Raw genomic sequence first — 13,540 nt, 5'->3', positions numbered from 1 at the left:
TGCTAATACTAACTGATAGAATCAAAAAGGGAGAGAACGATCCAACATGGGAAGCAGGATACACAGCAGACTCATAGAATGGCAAATGTCCTAAATAACACTCTGGCCTCAGAATCAGCCCTTAAGGCATTCAGATCTGGTTGAAGAGCCCATGAGAGTATTTTAGGCATGGAAAGCCAAGACACTCTGGCAAAAATAAATAAATAAATAAAAAGGACCTAAATGAAAGATCTCTGCCAGTGAGATCCCAGTAGAAAGAACGGGCCATCAAAGAAGGAGGTACCTTTCTCTGAAGGGAGGAGAGAACTTCCACTTTGATTATGGCCTTGTCTAAATAAGATCCAAGTCGGCGAACTCAAAAGGCTTCCATAGCCTTGGAAACTCATGACTAGAGCCTAGGGAGATTACTGATGCCATAAACAAGAGTGTCAAATTGTTAAGTCAACAACAGGAGTCACTGTGTACTTACTCCTCATGTGGGATCTCTGTCCTTAATGTGTTGTCCAATGTGAAGTAATGCTATAACTACTACTCAAACAGTATTTTACACTTTGTGTTCTGTGTGGGTGCAAACTGATGAAATCTTTACTTAATATATACTAAATCGATCTTCTGTATGTAAAGATAATTGAAAATGAATCTTGATGTGAATGGAATGGGAGAGGAAGCGGGAGATGGGAGGGGTGTGGGTGGGAGGGAAGTTATGGGGGGGAAAGTCATTGTAATCCATTAACTGTACTTTGGAAATGTATATTTACTAAATAAAAGTCTAAAAAAATAAAATGTGGAAAGTGGAATTAAGCTAAGTTTATTTTGGTGCAGAACATTTTGAAGATCACCAAAATGGATTAAAAAATTCAAACTTCAAAATGTTCTTACAAAATATGTGTTTTGAAAAAACCATGGATTTCAAAATGTTTTGCACAAAAATAAACATCTTTTAATTCCATTTTCCCATGAACTTGTTGAAGTACCCTCATCCTGCACATTGCCATGGTCATTTGACCTTAAGGGGTGGGGTTGGGAGCACAGCATGGAATTTTGAAATCTAACCCAGAATTCTGTCCTTTGTAATGTGCAGACACGGAATATTTTGGAAAGACTGATATGCACATACACATGCAGTGTTAAGCACACTGCAATATAAAAATAACTTCATCCAAATGACTAATGTATTTTTAAATTTTGTGGTTATTTTTGCAAGTGCACTGTTTTTATTTCCATGTTTTAAACCACATCAATGAGTGCATTTGCTCCCATTAGAAGAACAGACTGTCATGCTGGATTCCTGACCCTGTGGGGGTTGTTGGGTGAAGACCACAACCTATTGAATAAGAGTTGTTAACATTTCTGTATTTCTTGTTTCAAGCTGCACATGAGGCCCCCAGGCAGGTTCAGTTTTAGGGAACTGAAGTTCTAGCTGAACTCCTTGAGAGTCCTGATTTATTTTATTGGAAAATGCTGGCAGGCATTTTAGACTTGTGAAACGACTTCCTATCTCAGCTCAGGCTAAATTCCTTCTTCAGCTGCTGATTTAGATGTCGCATCAGGGAGCGAGGAGGAGGTGGGACAAGATGTGCTGTTCTGTTGAATTCGTGCTGTGTTACAGACGAGAAGCCGTGCTCCTCAGGCTCCTCCCAGGAGACGGTGCTCTGCCTTCTGGCTGAACACACAACTAAGCGAGGAGAAAAGCCTCATCTGAGCTCTGAAAGCCCTCTGCCTTGTAGCCCTGGCTCGCTTGCCATTTCCCCCTTGCTTCTTCAACAAGCTGGCCCTTTGAGGTGTATGGCATATCAGGCCCACCACAAGGCACCTGGCTCAGCCCATTCACGCAGTGGATTCCGTGATAATGTTAACCACTCTCAGGGTCCCCTTGCTCCCCTCCACTGAGCTCTATTAATGAAAGAAGATGACTTACCTGGCAGCTTTGCAGGGACTTGGTACAGGCCCTTCAACTGTTTCTTATTTTCTTCTTGACAAATAAGTTGGCCCTTCTCCCCTTTCCTTCTTTCTGGTGCTGGTGGTGAGTAGAGTTCCTGAAGTTCAGCACACAGCATGGAGGATTTTTCTGCAAGGCTAGAAATGAGCCAGATGGCTTAGGTGTTGTCTCAGACAATCAGTGAAAGCCCAAGCCAGGCTGATGACTGCAAGGGCCCGGAGGAAGTGAACAGGGTGAGCTGTGGCTCAGGGAGTTTGACAACATTGTGCACGCTGGAGGCTGCTCACAGAGGGAAGAGAAAAACGTGCTTATAAGTTGTGGGCTTCAGCACCAGCCCTGCTGTTGCCTTGTGTCATTATGCACAGGGTTAGGTCCCCCTAACTGAGCCCAGGAGGCTAATCTTCCCTGGGATGCCTTCCCACTCCAGCATTCTGATCTACATAAGATGCTGAGTGAGTAGGAGGTGTTGATCAGGTTAATGCTGAATAATTTTCTTTAGAGCGTGTCATAGACTTCTTTTTTTAGCTTTTGAAATGATTCACTTTTATGACGCATGAACAAAACTTTCACTGAAGATCCTAAAGCTTCAGAGCAAATGAAGGCAAATGGAATTTTCTTTTTTAAAAAAAAAATTTTATTTATTTATTTATTTATTTGAGAGGTAGAATTACAGACAGTGAGGGCCGGCACCATGGCTCACTTGGTTGATCCTCTACCTGTGGCGCCAGCATCCCGTATGGGCACTGGGTTCTAGTCCCGGTTGCTCCTCTTCCAGTCCAGCTCTCTGCTGTGGCTCAGGAATGCAGTGGAGGATGGCCCAGGTGCTTGGGCCCCTGCACCCACATGGAAGACCAAGAGGAGGCACCTGGCTCCTGGCTTTGGATCGGCGCAGCACACTGGCGTAGTGGCCATTTGGGGGGTGAACCAACGGAAGGAGACCTTTCTTTTTGTCTCTCTCACTGTCTAACTCTGCCTGTCAAATTAAAAAAAAAAAAAAAAAGAATTACAGACAGTGAGATGAAGAGACAGAGAGAAAGGTCTTCCATCTGCTGGTTCACTCCCCCAAATGGCCGTAAGAGCCAGAGCTGAGCTAATCCGAAGCCAGGAGCCAGGAGCTTCTTCCATATCTCCTATGAGGGTGCAGGGGCCCAAGCATTTGTGCCATCTTCCACCGCTTTCCCAGGCCACAGCAGAGAGCTAGCTCAGAAGAGGAGCAGCCAGGTCTCAAAGCTGTGCCCATACAGGATGCCAGCACTACAGGCAGAGGACTAACCTACTGCACCACAGAGCCAGCCCCTGGAATTATTTTCAGGAGACGTTGTACAGGTTCTCCCCATCAGGACAGACTGTAAGACTGTAAGATGAGCCACCTAGAACAGTTCAGAGCATCCCAGCAGGGCCTTGATGATGCTCTCCTTACGGTCCTTAAGGAGAAACGTCCCAAGGTTGCACATGTGAACAGGTGACTTATTAGGTGCTTGGCCCACTCTTGGACTTTAATGTCAAATCTTGAAAGCTGAAACTGATACCTTGCCACTGGCCTGGGGCAAACAGATGCCTGCAGTTGGAAGTTCTCAGGATTCAGTTGCATGGGCCTGAGTGTGAAGTCAGCTAATGGGCTCCCTGTTAGAGAGAGATGCCTCTAGCCTTTGCCATCTTCTCCTTGGACAAAGGGTGCTGCCCCACCCAAATGCCAACTCCAAAGGCACACCAACTGCCCCAGCTCACCTGATATGCAGTGGGCCATCCTGGAGCTGTGTGCCATGGTGCCCATCCCAGAGCTGTTCAAGGCCAAACTTAGACTCTGCTGCATCTGGAAGAAGACAGGCACCAAGGGTCCCAAAAGGCACCATCTCCAACCTGGATGAGAAGCCTATTTTCACCTGTATTTCTTTCTTTCTTTCTTTTTTAAGATTTATGTATCCATTGAAAGAGCCACAGAAAGAGAGACAGAGAGACCTTCCACTGCTGATTTACTCCCCAGATGGTGGCAATGGCCAGGGCTAGCATGGGCAGGAGGGGCCCAAGTACTTGGGCCATCGTCCCCTGCTTTCCCAGGAACATTAGCAGGGAGCTGGATCAGAAGTGGAGCAGCCAGGACTCAAACCAGTGCCCATATGGGCTACTGACACTGCAGGTGGAAGCTTAGCTTTCTATACTACAGCACTGGCTCCTCGAGTGGCATTTTAACTGCTGTGCCAAATGATCACTCAAGACTTAGTACCTTGAGGGCAAGACCTGGGCAAACATGCGGCCACTTACATGTGACTCACTGAAAATATGACTGCTCCTGCCCTTTTGTGCACTGTGGATCTAACAAAGTAGCAGTGTGAGCTGACCCCAGTGGCTTTCTTTTGGCCAGAATCCAATTTCTGCAGGCAGTGTTGGACTTCCCACATGCATTCCTACAGGCCCACCACAAAGAATGCAAAGCAGTCCTCCATGCCACGCCTTTCCTACCTCCATGCCTTTGTCCAGGCCATTCCCTGAACCAGAGGTGGTCTTTATATAAAAATCTAGCACAACTCACTTCATCAAAACTAACATAAAGTATCTCTTTACCTTCCCCAAATTGGAGTTAGGTGCTTTTATGAAGGGTCATCAAAAATGCAAATTATGAAAAAGCTGTGAAAAGACTTTAAATTCTTTTGCACCAGAATAAGCTTGCAATACTAGTTATATAACGTGCTTGGACAGGATCTAATTTGAAGTACAAGAAGGCCAAGAAGACTGTCCTTATCAGACCAATGTAAATTCTGCTAAAGTTGATGCAAGAACAAGCATTAAATTCATGGGGCCAGTGTTGTGGCATAGTAGGTTAAGCCTCTGCCTGTGGCCTGGCATCTCACGTGGGCACCAGTTGGAGTTTCAGCTGCTCCACTTCCAATCCAGCTCCCTGCTATGGTCTGGGAAAGCAGTAAAAGATGGCCCAGTGCACTTGAACCCACATAGGAGATGCGGAAGAAGCTCCTGGCTCCTGGCTTTAGATTGGCTCAGCTCTGGGCATTGCAGCCATTTCAGGAGTGCACCAGTGGACAGAAGATGTTTCTTTCTATCTCTCCCTCTCTCTGTGACTCTACTTCTCAAATAAATAAAATAAAAAACCAATAAATTCATGATGAAACTTGAATGGAAGAATCATTGGTCCTTCATGAAAACCTTATAGAGACAATGCCCCAATGAAGTTAGTAGCTTACAAGTAAATAATTCATTTCAAGAAAGGACGAGACAATGTTGAAGATGAAGCGTTAGCAGGAAGCCATCCTCCTCAATTTGTAAGGAAAACATTCATCTGGTTTGTACCTAAATTGAAGAGAACTGATGTTTAAGAGCAGAAACAATAGCCAACATCAAACACATCCCAGGTAGTTCAGCTTTCACAACTCTGGGAGAAATGTAAGTGGAGTATGGTTTCTGCTCTATGGTTGTCCAATGTTGCTCCAGATCAGCTGCAGACAGAAGCAGAGCTTCTAAATTTACAAAATTTAAAACAATGGGATAGGCCAGCACCATGACTCACTAGGCTAATCCTCCACCTGCAGCGCCAGCACACCGGGTTCTAGTCCCTGTCAGGGCGCCGGATTCTGTCCCGGTTGCTCCTCTTCCAGTCCAGCTCTCTGCTGTGGCCCAGGAGTGCAGTGGAGGATGGCCCAAGTGCTTGGGCCCTGCACCCCATGGGAGACCAGGAGAAGCACCTGGCTCCTGGCTTTGGATCAGCGCAGTGCACCGGCCACAGTGGCCATTGGGGGGTGAACCAATGGAAAAAGGAAGACCTTTCTCTCTGTCTCTCTCACTGTCCACTCTGCCTGTCAAAAAAAAAAAAAAAAGGGATTAGGACCCTGAAGCATTTCTTTGAAGAATGTTAAAAGATCAAACATGGCCTTAAATGTGCAGTCCTGAAGACAAAGCACAATCAAAGCAATGGCTACCGAGAGGTGGAAAAATAATCCAGTCAAAGCAAAAGTGGACTGGTCAAGAGCAACGCTCATGGCAGCGATTTCTGGGGATGTGCAGCTCCAGGTATTTGTGTGTTGACTTTCGTCTGCTCTCACCAGAGTCCTTCTCCAGCATAGCAATGTCCCTACTCATTTCTCTCATCAAGCAAGGGCAATTTTGTGAGTTTTGATGGGAAATTACTAGGTATTCACTGATTGTCCTGACTTGATTCCTTCTGACTTCTTTTTGCTTCCTAATTTTAAAAAAGTCCATAAAGAACACTTATTTTGGGGCCGGAGCCATGGTGTAGCAGGTCAACCCCCATTGCCTTCAATGCTGTATCCAATAAGGGCGTGGTTCAAGTCCTGGCTTCTCCAGATCTGATCCAGCTCCCAGGTAATGCACCTGTAAAAGCAGCAGAAGATGGCCTAAGTATTTGTGCCTGGAACCCACGTGGAAGACCTGGAAGAAGCTCCTGGTTCCTGGCTTTGGCCTGGCCCAGCCCTAGCTGTGGCAGCCATCTGGGGAGTGAACCAGTGGATGGAGGATCTCTCTCTCCATCTCTTCCTCCCTCTCTGTGGCTCTTTCAAATAAATTAATATATTTTTCAAACCACTTATTTATCTTCAGTTAATGATTATAACAGACTGTATGGACATGGTTAAATTTCCTAGGCCTCAATTCTTTATGGATAAACTAAATGGCTGGTATCATTTTTTACAAAACTGTCATCAACTTGATGAAGCTTATGTTGAAAAATAATGTTTATAGTTATTATTTTTTCTTTTAACTCCATTTTTCCATAAGCCTGTTAAAGTCTCCTCATATTCCTAACCCCACACCAAGGTAGTGAAGTTATTTATCAATTTCTCCCTCACCAGAGTGATGACCAGAAATCAAATCTTGTTCATATTTTTATCTCCTTCAACAAGTATATCCCATATGGGATACTGGCACCTCAGGCCAGAGCATTAACCCACTGAACCACAGCGCTGGCCCTGGGAAAAAAAATCTTATACCCATTCTACAGGTGAGGAAACTGAGACTTGAATAAGTTCCATGATTTGCCAATGGGCAAGCAGCTAATAAGCTAATAAGCCGAGGAATCTGGTATAGAATCCAGATCTGATTTCATAGTTGGGTTTTTAAATACTATGGAAGGGCCAGTACTGTGGCATAGTGGGTAAAGCCACCGCCTGCAATGCCAGCATCTCATATAGGTGCTAGTTCGAGTCCTGGCTGCTCTACTTCCAATCTACCTCTCTGTTATGGCCTGGGAAAGCAGTAGAAGATGCCTCAAGTCTTTGGGCCCCTGCAATCATGTGGAAAACCTAGAAGAAGCTCCTGGCTCCTGGCTTTGCATCAGCTCAGTTATGGCCTTTGTGGACATCTGGGAAGTGAGCCATTGGATGGAAGACCTCTCTCTCTCTCTGCCTCTGTCTCTCTGTAGCTCTGCCTTTCAAATACATAAATGGATCTTTAAAATAATAATAATAATAATAATAATAAATACTATGGAAAGACTCACCCAAAGCTGCAAACACGATCTTGAACTCTAAGATATTTTACATATTCAAGAAATGCGGAAGTTTGACTACAGAATGTCACCAACCCCAGCTGGACTTCAGCTTTCTCTTCAGTAAAATGGGAATTGAAAAAGATTCCTCTAAGATGTCATGATCCCCTACAAAATACAAATGGGTTCCCTGAGCCATAAGTCAAATCAGTTAAAGCACAAGTGCACTTGTGAGTTGGCTTTGAAAAGCTTATTCATGAGTAGCAATCATGGCTCTAACACACAACAATAGCAGTGAAATATTATCTTATTCTTCCCAAATGAGTATCTAAAATACACTGAGGCATTAAAGTATAACTTGTCTGAACTCACAGAAAGTGTTTATCTGAGTAGTCCAGGAAACTTTCCATCATTCTTGGTAATTCTGTGTTTCTCTGAAATATGGTTTGGCATTGTTTCACCCAAACATGTAGCACCCCTCCCAAGCCCACCCACCCTCACCTCACCCCATCTCAAGAATCTCAATCAGACACATGCATTCTCTGACTTCAGGCTCAGTCTTTGGGTGAAACACCACTGAAAATATCAGTGTAGTTCAGGATGAATTGTAATGAAAATTCCCACCTATACCACTGAATAACATCTGACTGAGTTGTGTGGTGTTTTTTTTTTTTTGTCAAATCTGTGTAATAACTCATTTGATTTGGCTTTCATTTGAAATGATCTGCTTGGTTCCATTCTTCAGAAACATTCAGAACAAGCTGCATTCTCATTATAGTCAGCTACATAGGGTGGACCTTTCAGACCATAAAGGAACATCTGTTCTCCATCTGTGGCGCCTGAAAAATAGGACTTTGAATAGACTTTGTAGAGCACTAAGGCTTTTAAAGGGCATGAAATCCATTTCTGACTAAAATCTCAATAAAGATGTCTAACAGAATATTTTCATTGTACATACTGTTTTTCAAAGAGCAACTGAAAGGCCATTGTGGCCATGTGGTTTAATAAGAACACAATCTCTTGATGCAGCCAGACTTGGTCCAGATACTTGCTCTAGCATGTAGTAGCTATGTTATTTTACAAGTTGCTCAACGCTGATCATCTTAAGTTTTCTTGGGGATGCAAAATAGAGCAAACACTAGTACCTATCCCAAGAGATACTGTTTTCAAAGAGACTGACACATACTATAGCACTAAATAAATAACAGCTGTTTCTGTTTTGTTATTACCACTCTTACTACTAGGGACGGAATGATCTGCTTCCTCTGTTGTAGCTGAAAGAACACAGGACCTAGGAATAGGAGACACAGCTTCGCCTCCACTGCTGCTGCTTGGTAGTTACATGACCCTGGGGAAGTAACCCAATGCTCCCAATTCACCTTTCTTATCAATAAAGCAGGGAAAATTAAAAACAGCTAACTCACAGATAACAATCTGGGCTTCAATGAGATGATTTGTGTAAATTTGCTATGCCAGCTGCTAAACTCATCTGTATGAATTATTTTATTGTTGTTAGTGTCCTAGACCAAATGATGTGTCCACTGGCAATTCAGATACTGAAATACTAATCTTGATGTTGTGAAATTAGGAAGTGGGACCTTGGGAGGAAATTAGATGAGTCATGAGGGTGGAGCCCTCATGTTGAAATCAGTGCCCTTATAAGAACAAGTGACTAATAGTGCTCTCTGTCTATCTCTCCTCTGTCTCACTCTGTCTCTGTTATGTGAAGATACAGCAAAAAACCAGCTATCTACAAGCAAGGAATAGAACCCTCACGGAAAACTGAATCTGTCAGCATCTTGATCTTAGACTTCCCAGCCTCAGGAACTTAAGCAACAACTGTCACTTGTTTAAGCCACCCTGTCTATGGTATTTATTATCACAGCACAAACTAAGACCATCAGTAACAACACCAAGACTGAAGAACGTAGTTTTTTATTATTATTATTATTCAGGAATTTTCATTTGCAAACATCTTAGCAATGAGCTTAAGTGATTATAACTGATTCCGATTTAGTCACAGAGGGGAAAGTCTCTGGGTGTAGAAAGTCTGCCTTCCCCAAGGGAATGTCTTGCCTGCTGTCATCACTGTGTGCTTGTCCTGGAGCCGGCCTCTGTGAGCACTCAGAACCTGCCAGGGTCAAGAGCTAGCCTGTCTGAAGAGCTGCAAGAGAGAAGGTAGTAAGCCTGCCATTGGGTGCTGTTTTGGATGTTGCAAATGTTAAGCCTTCAGGTTTGGCCTGCCTTCCCTTCCTAGAGCAGTCAACACAATTAGAATCTGGGTGCTCTTGCCCTCCTGGTACCTGTACCCCTTTGTCCTTCCCTTATAGTGAACGTTACTGGGCTTGGGATTTCAAAATCAGCCTTGGATCTTGTCTCTTTAACTTTCCAGTTGTGTTACCTTGGGCAAGTCATACCTTTCTGTAGCTTAATTTTCTCATATATAAATTGAGGAAGAATAATAACCCTCTTCTAGGGTGGTAGGAAAAATTAAGACATTCCATTTAAAAGCTACCACTCGGTAGATACTCATCCAATTTACCTTGCTTCCCCTAACCTGCCTCTTACCCAGTTCTTGCTCCCTACCCCAGATTTTTGACTCCTCTCTGGGACTTTGGTGAAATGATCACTAACAAGAGTCATAGCTATTATGAACCTGTAAGAAGGTGTCCCCAAGGAAACATTAATCAGTGTTCCCAAACTGAAACTGTGGCCTGGGCCTTTACAGATTCTTGGTGCTCCTGGATATCTCAGTGAGAATAGACTCCTGCTGGATATATTTGCTATTTGAATATTGCAGGTGTGGAGGGTTATGTGTGACCTTGTGTATAGACAGAATATCTCTAGTAGATGAACAAAAAACTGGTAGCATTGTATGCATTTTCTCTGTATAGCTTTATGTCTTTTTTTAAGATACCATTTATTTATTTTAGAGGCAGAGTTACATAGAGAGGGAGAGACAGAGAGAAAGGTCATCCATCCGCTGGTTTACTCCCCAAATGGCCACAATGGCTGGAGCTAAGTGGATCTGAAGCCAGAGCCAGGAGCTTCTTCCAAGTCTCCCACTTGAATGCAGAGGCCCAGCACTTGGACCATCTTCTACTGCTTTCCCAAGCCATAAGCAGAGAGCTGGATTGGAAGAAGAGCAGCCGGGACTCAAATCAGTACCCATAGGGGATGCTGGCACTGCAGGTGAAGGCTTAGCCTAGTACATCAGCCCTAATTTTATGCCTTTTCTTGAGTTTTACATCATGTAAATGCATTTCTATTCAAAAATCAATTACTTTTCAAATGCTAGTGATATTGGAGCAAATTCTTTTTAAAGATTTTTATTTCATTTATTTTAAAGGCAGAGAGACAGAGACATCCAATCTGCTGGTTCACTCCCCAAATGACTGCAATAGCCTGTGCTGGGCCAAGTGGAAGCCAGGAGCCAGGAAAACAAGTCTCCTTTCTCACATGGGTGTCAGGGTCCCCGGAACTCAAGCCATCACCGACAGTGAGCAGGAAGCTGGAATCAGAAGCAGAGACAAGACTCAAACCTAGTCATTCCCACATGGTTTGCAGATATCCCAAGCAGAGTCTTAACCACTATGCCAAGAGCCTTTCCCTTTTTTATATTTTGGATCAACAAATGATTATACTTATAGGGTGCAATGTGATGTTTCAATACATGTAAACATTGTATAATGATCACATTAGAGTAATTAGCACTTCCAGCAGATCAGACATTGATTAATTTTTGATAAGAACAGCAAAAATCCTCTTCTAGCTATTTTGAAACATGTGATACGTTATTGTTAACTGGGGTAACCTTACTGGCAATAGAACAATAGTTTTTCCTGTAAATTGTACTCATTGATCAACCTCTCCCTAGTCCCTTAACTCCTTCGCTCCCAACTCTATAGTAATCACTTTTCTATTGGCAACTTCTATGAGACAAACATTTTTAGATTCCATATTAGAATGAGCTCATGTTAGGTTTTTGTCTTCACACAAGAAAAGAATTTCAGACATGAGGCAGAGAGTAACAAGTAAGCATGTTAGCCAAATTTAATGAAAAGAATACACCTGACAGGCCAGGCGGGCATCTCGGTAAAGAACTGAGAGCCACTTGTGCTTTAGACTGGAGTGTTTATAGATGGAGGTATGAACCCACTATTTCTTGCCCTATCTTCTGAGGTATTGCGGCTAGAGGGTTTTCTGGGCATGACGGAATTCTTAAAATTCCTCCCAGCACTTTGTCAGCACAATGTTATTGGACCTAACAGACTCCTTGGTGCAGGGCAGGGAAGATTCCCCTAAACTGCCCAGGGGAGGGCTGCAATCCTCCTAACAAGTGTATCAAACACAGGCAAGACTTTTGATGCACAAATGCTGTTCTGCTTCCAAGAGCTGTTTCTACATTTTTTTCCTCAAGGAACCACAAAAAAAATCCCTATTTTCTTCTAAAAATCCCCATTTTCTTCAACCTGTCTTACATACACAGGGTAATATCTGCCTTGCTACCTAATAATGTCATATTTGATTTTCTGTGCCTGGCTTATTTCACCTAACATAATGTCTCTTACACCCATCCTTATTGTCAGAAAGAGGATTTCAACCATTTCAAATTAAGGCAGAATAGTAGTCCATTGTGTTTACATGTTCTTTATCCATTCTGTTGACAGACACCCAGACGGATTTCGTGTCTTAGCTATTGTGATGTACTGCAAAATACGTGGGAGTACAGATGCTCCTTCAGCAGATTGACTGCATTTCCTTTGGCTATATACCCAGAAGTGGGATTGCTAAATCATAGGGTAGCTCTATTTTTATTTTTTTAAGGATGTTAAACAATTTTATGCCAAAAAATTTTGGCAACTCTTGTGAAATGCACATTTCTTCAAAAACAAAAATTCAGAAAACTGACAAGGACAAAACAATTTAATAGCCTTATTTGTATTTATGAAACAATTTTTTTCGAAATTTCCCTAGATATAATTAAAGCCCTAGTTTCACTTGTGATTTCTTTTTTTTTTTTAAAGATTTATTTATTTATTTATTTATTTGAAAGTCAAGAGTTACACAGAGAGAGGAGAGGCAGAGAGAGAGAAAGAAGTCTTCCATCCACTGGTTCACTCCCCAGTTGGCAGCCATAGCCAGAGCTGTGCTGATCTGAAGCCAGAAACCAGGAGCTTCTTCCCAGTCTCCCACGCAGGTGCAGGGGCCCAAGGACATGGGCCATCTTCTGCTTCCCCAGGCCATAGCAGAGAGCTGGATGGGAAGTAGAGCATCCGGGTCTCGAACCGGCACCCATATGGGATGCCAGCACTTCAGGCCAGGGTGTTAACCCACTGTGCCATAGCACCGGCCCCTCACTTGTGATTTCTACTCAACATTTGAAGCAGAAATAATAGCACAAGAATATGTTCTTTCAGAAAATAGAGAAGGCTCAAACATTTTCCAATTCACATTTAGACATGAACATATTCTTGGTATCATAACTTATCAAGAAAAATTACAGAATTTTAGAATTATTAATGCAGGTGAAACAATGCTTAACAATGCATAGCATATCAAATCTAGAACAAAATAAAAATAAAATATACATCATCTTTTGTGTATCTGCTCTACTGTTGATTTTTGTATTCATGTGCTTCGTTGAGAAGTCTGCTATTAATCTAATGGGGATTCCCTTGTAAGTGACTTGATAGTTTTCTCTTTCTGTCTTTGTAATTCACTCTTGTGTTTTAAACAATTTGACTACAATATGCCTTGGAGAGGATCTTTACTTGGTTAAATCTATTTGAAGTCTTTTGGGCTTGCTGGGCCTGGATGTTTTCGTCTTTCTCAAGATTTGGAAAGTTTTCAGCAATTATTTCATTGAATAGGTTTTCTATGCTTTTCTCCATCTGTTTTCATTCTGGAACACACTAATGTAAATGCCTGCTTAATGTGTCTCAAAGACTTTCTTCATTCTTTTTATTTTTAAAGATTTATTTATTTATTTGAAAGTCAGAGTTACAGAGAGAGAGAGAAAGAGAGGCAGAGAAAGAAAGAGGTCATCCACCTACTGGTTCACTCCCCAGTTGGCTGCAACAGCGGGAGCTGCACCAATCCGAAGCCAGGAGCCAGGAGCTTCTTCCGGGTCTCCCACATGGGTGCAG

This window comes from Oryctolagus cuniculus, chromosome 7, assembly GCF_964237555.1.
Source record: "Oryctolagus cuniculus chromosome 7, mOryCun1.1, whole genome shotgun sequence".
Classification (NCBI taxonomy): Eukaryota; Metazoa; Chordata; class Mammalia; order Lagomorpha; family Leporidae; genus Oryctolagus; species Oryctolagus cuniculus.
The sequence above is the reverse complement of the archived record's forward strand: the minus strand, read 5'-3'. Positions refer to the sequence as shown.